Below are 7,704 nucleotides of genomic sequence, written 5' to 3' on the forward strand. Positions count from 1 at the left end.
AAGGGGAACTGCACCCTTGCTCTGTGCAAACCTCTTGTGTGCTAGGTTAACCTTCAAAGGCTACTCCCCTGCCTCAAAACCCTCAGCAGAGATTGGAGATTTTTTTCTTTCTTTCTTTCTGTATGTGAGCAGGGAGTCCATAGGAATATGGCTCTTAAAGGGTGCTATCTCAAATGGAGAGGTGCTTAGGAATTGGGGCATCGATTTTTACAGATGTTTGGGAGCCTTGCCTACAGGAAAAATGAGGACAATCAGGCATCTAAATGGCTTTTAACAACATAGCCCTGCTTTCAATGTAATTACCCAAATATCTTGTACAGATGACCTTGTAAACCCACCATTTTTCCCAGAAATCTTTATTCCTAGACTGAGAGTGTCCCATCTCCTCACACTGTGAAAAGGAAAACTATGGGGAAAACAGCAGCAGCAAAAGTTACAAACCAATGAGGAGGCAGGAAGATGCAGGTTAGGGGGTTAGCATCACTACTAAGTGAGGTTAACAAATCATCAATTACTGGATCAAAAACTGGATCTGTACCGTGGGCTCCCACCATGCATGGCTAGTCACTTCTACCATGGAGTGACCAACTGATGGGGAGAGGGATTAGTTCAAAATCAGAAAATTAAACTAGTACAAGCGTGAGAAAGTCTATACAAATTAAACTTTTTTTCTGCCATTTCTCTCATTTTGGCTTTTCCACATAATTTTTTCTGCAACAGATGCATTTACTGGTTTAGAAATTTGAATTCTTAATATTAAGTCCTGATGTAATTGAGAAATTAGTTGAGTTATAATTAAGAGATACGTAAAATGTGGATGGTATAGAATCTAGGAGGCTCTTGGAAAGTCCATGCTCAGCATGAACCCAAGCAGGGACATTTCATAGACTCGTCTTTGGAGGGCATCAGGGTTCAGAAATCTTGTTGTCAAAAAATCGGGATTATATCAAGACATCTTTCATTCCCATAGGGGATAATGACTTCCTGCCTGGATGGCAAATGTTCTCATTTCCCATGAAAAGTTGTAGGACAAAGGTTAAGTACCTCCTGTAATTTCACAAAGAAATTTGCTGCAAGCCTCTAGCTGTCTTTTCTATCTGTGCCAGACATTTTTTGTTGTTCCATAAGCTGACTGCATGGTACAGCCTGTAACACAGGCGCTTGTTAGGACCTTGGAAGATTGATTATTTTACACCTCATGTCTTCAGCCTGCAGAGGGGATGTGCTGTGTGACTGCATAACTCGCGCTGAGAGTACCTCCTCACGTGGCACTTACATCTGGACTCTCAGTATCGCAGGAATCGTGTTACCAGACCCCAGGGAAAAAAGTAGAACTGGGCTTATTCCCCGCAAGGGATTTTTTTTGTTAATATATTTTTTATAAAAACACAACAGAAGCAGACAGATTCCAGCTCTTTGTCCTGTTACCCAGGAGAGTTTCTCTCTCTCAGGAGGGGAGAAAAATACCCAAATCACAAATAAATAGTGATGAAGCCATTAAACAAAATGTAAATTAAGGGAAAAGTGGAAATGAGATACTGTTCATGTTAATTTTAAAAGTCCTTCACAAAGGGTTATGTAAGAGAATGAACTAGATTCTGATTTTTTTTTGTTGAATTCATACCAAGAAAATGAAAAAGAACATTCCAAGGTTTGTAGTGCCCCATTAGTTTGCTATGAGGTTTCATATTATTTTCATAATATGACTTTTTCATTTCACATTATGAGGCTATGATAGTGATATTTTACGAAGGCAAAATGCTATGTACAAAAAAGCAATGCTTTTTCTATTCCAAGACCGCAAAAAAAGTGTTGGACACTAAGACACAGACACTTATCACAGCCTTATTTCTTGCTAATAAGGAGAGGTCATAAAACATACAGTTTTTCCTCCTCCATCCTCCTCCTGCTAAAAAGTAAATGAGAGCATGTCTGCTTTGCAGTCACTGTCCCAGGTGCTAGCTTTAAATTAGCTCGCTGGGGACCCAAGAGCATGTGGCTGCACAAGCCTGAAGCTTAGCCTGGGCTGACTGCCCCAGCATTTATCCCAGCTTCTCAGGCAGGTATTTTAGCACTGAGATCCATGTTTCAAATGGATCAAGGGGGGCTCAAGGTACCCTAGTGAGCTACTGGAGACCACCATGCTCTCACACCAACAGCCACCATGCCCTCAGGACCACATGTGGTGATGGGTTGCGCTTTCAGATTTAAGGGTCTCTTTATCCCTGTGAGCCCAAAGAAGCCCATAGGAAAAAAAGAAAGAAAAGGAAAAAAAAAAAAAAGGAAAACACTAGCTTTTACTTCTGCAATCCTCTGATTCTTTTGAAATTCTGATCAGACGTATTTTTCATTAATTATTCACTACACTCATACTCCCTCACCATATGGGGAGGGGATTAGCTGAAATGATGAACCTCTACTGCAGTTTGCCACTGTTGCTTGGTCCTACCCAACAGGGAAGGGGCTGCAGCTATCGACTTGCGAGGGGTTTCCTCAGAGGAGCCAAGGTCCAGCTCCACTCAGCTTACAAAAGGACAGTTTGTTTCCCATTTCAAAGGAGGTGAAAATTAATGGGTAAAAAAGAACTGACTTCTCATACAGAGCTAAGTAGGTGTGTGAGTAGGGAGTGAGACTCTGCTTTCCCATGCCAAGAAATGGAAAGAAAAAAAAGAGAAGAATGTGTGTGTGTATATATATATATACACACAAGTATACTTTTCTGTATAATGCAGTGAATGAATCTGTGCAAGTCTAATTGTTTTGTTTTGTTTTATTTTTTAATCTTACCTCCCTCATTCCCCTTGTCTAAATGAATGTGATAAAAATGACTGCAAATATTTTAATACCATGGCTTGCTGGTTGGTTTGTTCGTTTTCAATTTTTAGGTGAAGTGGTAGGCTTTGACATTATGTTTTATCCTGGAAACTGAGAGATTAGCACATGACACTCCCTTCATTACTAGCTCAAACCAACTGTAAGAGGAGGGAATAAATGGTCTATAGCAGCCCAGTCAGATATAAAAGACTTTAGTAATTTATTAATCACATGCTCTTGACATTGTTTCCCAATGTGAAGAATTTCTGGAGAGAGAGGTAGAAAAATGCCATGATACCGTGAAAGGACAGACAGCGCAGTGTGGGGCACAATCAGCAATGTGGGGAACACTGCAGGAGAGAAAAATGCCAAGAGCAGAAGAACCTTGTCCTTTCTTCCTCAAGGCAGCATTTGGCAATGTTTGAAGATTCATCTGTCATCATTAAATAGCTGAGATACTTTACATTGACAATTATCTGCTCTCTATAGAGGGAGTTTTCAGTGATGGACCATATGAAAGGCTGTTGAATGCACAAGGGGAACAACACAAATATTTATGTCAATGAAGGAGAGGGAAAATAACGCAGCTGATTTACCTTGAGTAGCTCATATGACCTGTCTGTCCATTCATTGTGCTGCTGATATCTTTTGGCAACCAGCACAGCAGCCAACGTATGAGCACAGATCAGTTATGTCATATTGTTTCTTCACTTCATTGACACAGAATGTCATAAAATCTTCCTGTCCTCAGCACCACCTTTCAATTCCTGAGTTTGGTGACAGCAAATATCACTTGAGAAAAGCACAAGGGCTGTGACTGGTGATAGTTTTGGGAAACATCATGTGGAACTGTGTCACCTCGAAGACATGTTCTTATTGTATCTTTGAGTGTGAACGTCACTGTTCTGCTAGGTGTCCTCTCCAGGTAAAGAAGAAACCCTATGTATAGTTGTTGTGAGGGGGAGAGGAGTCCATAGTTTGCAAGTCAGATAATGGGGAATTGAGACCCTATGACAATGCCATGAAGTTACAGCAACTGTTTTAGCCCTCTTGAAAAAGAAGGATTTCAGCTGAGGTTTGTTCTCCTGCCAGTTAAAATTAGTGGAAACCTGAAAACCTTGGTTCAGATCTTCTATAGATACCATGAGTCCAGTAGCTCCATCATTTTTGCCTTTAAATTTCTTCATGTCATCAGCAGCAGCTAGGCCAATGTACGGTCTTGCTGAATGGGAAGTCTGGAGTGCAGAAGCCAAATCTTGCTTTTTTCTGAGTGCACAGAAGTGTGTGCGACTGGAGGTAGCAGGGTCGCAGTCTGGTGAATGTGAAGAGAGCTGACAAACGAGATTTCTAACCAAAATGAGTTTATATTGCATTACAGAAAATGTTGAGCTGTGCAGGCTGGTAGGAGGGAGACTCCTGCTTCTAATTATGATTCAACATTATCTTTCACTGATAATAGCCTTTTTGTAATCAAAGAAGGTAAAAATGAAATGCATGTTGCTGATTTTTGTGTGTGCACCAATGAACAGTACAATCACAATGTAGTTTTAAATTAAATTCTTTTGTTCCTTTTGTTAATTTGAGTTTGATGGTTTTCCCTGGTGCCAGAGCCTAATTTAGAGCAGAGAAAATTCCCTTAAATTGATTTTTAAAGAAGCACTCATATACACTACATTAACCTTTTCATTCCCTTATGGTGTGTGTCAAAGAAAAATGATCCCTGTAACTCGGCTTATTGGAGAGATGCATCTGTAGAGTACTAATTGGTAGAGTTCCAATTCTGCTCTGGACAGATTTTTCATGTGGTAAATAAAATCCTGGCTGTGCTAATGCTCTTCTCGCTCTTTAAAAATACCGGTGCTCCAGCCCCCATCATTTTCCTTCTCCCACTGCTACATATCTGATCACTTCTGAACTCTTTTATTAGTTATGGAAGAGTTTTAACTTTGAATTCCCCTAGGGAGAACAGAGGCAACAAGACCCAGGTCCTCAGGAGTGTTTCTGTGCCTGACTTCTGGAGAAGCCAGAGGGAATTAAGGATCCAAACACTTCTGAGGATGTTGGCCCATGCATGGTGGAATGTGGTGTTTACAGCACCATATGAGATGGCTAGACGAGGTACTTGGTAAGGAATTCTATTCTGGAAGGTTTTTTGCAGCATCACATGAATTTAGGATGTCTTTAAGTCTTGCAAAGTGAGTGAAGTGGACAGGAAGATGAAGACAGAGGATGTTTTTAGGTGTGTTTAGATCAGGAGTTGATCTGAAGCTCCGCTGACCAATGTAGGGAATGTCGAGATGGCTTGCTCTCTCCGCTGGCTCTGTTAAGACCTCTTAATTGCAGAGACCAAACCCTGTTTCTTGAGAGAATAACAGGTTGGTCAGGTGTGGAGAAGAAACACTTGCCTTTTTCCTTCCCACCTCTGGAGCATTTTTTCATGAGATGCAATGAAACTGCCACACACAAGTCATTGTGTCTGCTTGGGTGATTTCTCTCTTTTCAAATCCTACAGCATGTTTAATCAATATGGTATCCCTACATTTAACTTCAATTTCAAATACAAAGGGGACCTTTCTAACCCACATTCTCTCACTTTTGACATCAGAAGTGAGAGAGTCACAAGATTAAAGGAAAAATTTTGATTACAGTGGAAACTATACGGCTTGAAGCCAGTGAAAAGCAGACAGATAAACCAGCAGCACGATTCAGGAGAAAAGGTGCTTTTGTTAGTGCTGTTAAGATGCTAACATGAGTTGTGCAAGGAGATTAAAAATTATCATGATAATGCAATGGCTTTGCTGCTGGGTGGCAGTGACCCTTGTGGAATAGATCTAGGAGGAAAAAAATGCAATTTGTGTGTCAGTCGGGTTTGCCTTTTTTTTTTTTTTTTGAGTGGAAACATGGATGTCTCCATTCCATTCTGTAATTCACTTACTGAGTCTCAGGATTGTATTGAATTAAGGATACTTCTTTCAAACAAAAAATGAGCAAGAATAGTGTTCCTTTGATACAAGGAGTCATGCCCCTGTGGTGTCATCCCACAGTTAACACAACTCTGTATGGGAAAGAAGGTTGGCATCTTGCTTTCCTGAGGAGAAATTACTTACTGTTTATTGGTTGTGCTTAGTGCCACCCAGAAAGTGTTGAAAATGAAAATAAATGACTTTGCAAAGCTCTTTGTAATGTGCTGTGAGAACCCTAGTAAAAATAGAAATCAATTAAAACAGACCAAGCATAAGACTCGTAAACCTTTGGAGACCTTGGAGTCACTTTGCCTGACAGCAGCCTCGATGCTGAGCCAGCCTGCTGGCATTTCACGCCAGAAGCCCAAGTACACTTTGAAGAGCTGTAATTCTTCAAACTACAGTTTTCCTAAGCTAGAGCTGGACAAGAGCCAGAGGGAATTAAGACTTTTTTTTTAAACTTCATGGACATCAGATCAGGATATCCATGAAGTGGTTTCTGGTTCAAGAATATCTGAGAAAAGCCCGAGCAAATCCCATTAGGAGAATGAAATGTCTCCCAGCTATTTTGAGGACAGTCTTGCAGCCTGTGGACTCTGCTCCCTGCCTCGTCATCCAAGCAATGCGCATGGAATTGAGCGCAGGTTACTGCTAGACAGAAAGAAATAGTTAACATTATAAAAATGGAGAAGACAGCTGTCTTTTTACTGTTCTGTCTCTTGCTCCTTACTTCTGTGTGAATAACGGTACAAGCTCAAGTAAATGATTTTCCTTAAGAGTAAGAATTGCAGAACTGTGGGTGAGTTGGGAACTATAGCTTAGGTTTGGGATTTGGCATTCAGGTGGAGCTTAGGGCTGCATTTATACAGTGAAGTAACCTGGAGGGCTGCAGCGGACCAAGCATAGGTGATGACTGACGTGATTTGTTAGCATGCTCCCAGGCATGGCTTTGGCCCATTACGAGCAGGACTGTGCCAGGACATTACGAGCAGGACTGTGCCAGGAATGCTGCAGCAAACCTGGGGTTCAGAGTGGACCAGGGACTGTTTTGGTAAAGAAGTTGTGATATGGTCATGCTGCACTGCAGCGTAGGGGGGTTTGGCTGTTGTGGGTCAGAGGTGTGCTCTGCCAGTTGCCCTTGGGACAAGAGAACAGATTTTGGTTTCCTTTATTTACTGGTTTGTATTTACTTGTGAAACCAGGCACGAAAAATTCAGGAGAGGAGAAGAAGGGGATAGAGACTAGGCAAAAAGATCCCGGCTGTACAGGCTGTGGAAAAGGGGACTTAGCTGGGAGAGAAAAGCCTTTGTACTGCATCCTACTCCAAGAGCTGCTAATGTCATTTCATTTAAAAGCATTGTGTAAAATACAGACCCACACTTACACATTGTTTTTCTATTGCTCAACATTGTTAAAATTTGTATCAGCGAATATTACTTCTATAATTTTCATTAAAACCTTGGCTACGTACTACATATGGAAACAGCAAAATATGACCTGATCCTAGAAACAACAAAAAATTAAGATTCTCTTAAAGGAAAAAATATAAGATAAATAGCATCTTAATATAAATATTGCTACAATGATGAATGATGCAATTGCATTGTCTTTGAGATATCCATACATCAAACAATTTGTATTTTTCAAAACAGTAAATGACTGGTGCTTGAAATAAAAGTTGTGTAAAAGATGTATAAAAATAATCTGTGAATTTTACCATCCAGAGTAATTCTTGACTTTGCATTTTACACACCTCCTACACTATACATTGATTTTAATAGGATAACTCAGATGCTTGAGAAATCCAGCACCATAATCTGATTAATTATGATATATGGAGAAGATTAAAAGACTTGAAATGGGGAGGAACTTTTCTCTCTCGTGAGATCCTACTGTCTTGTTTGAGGGATTTTATTTTTTTTTCCTG

Source organism: Cariama cristata, unplaced genomic scaffold (assembly GCF_000690535.1).
Source record: "Cariama cristata isolate BGI_N322 unplaced genomic scaffold, ASM69053v1 scaffold17464, whole genome shotgun sequence".
Classification (NCBI taxonomy): Eukaryota; Metazoa; Chordata; class Aves; order Cariamiformes; family Cariamidae; genus Cariama; species Cariama cristata.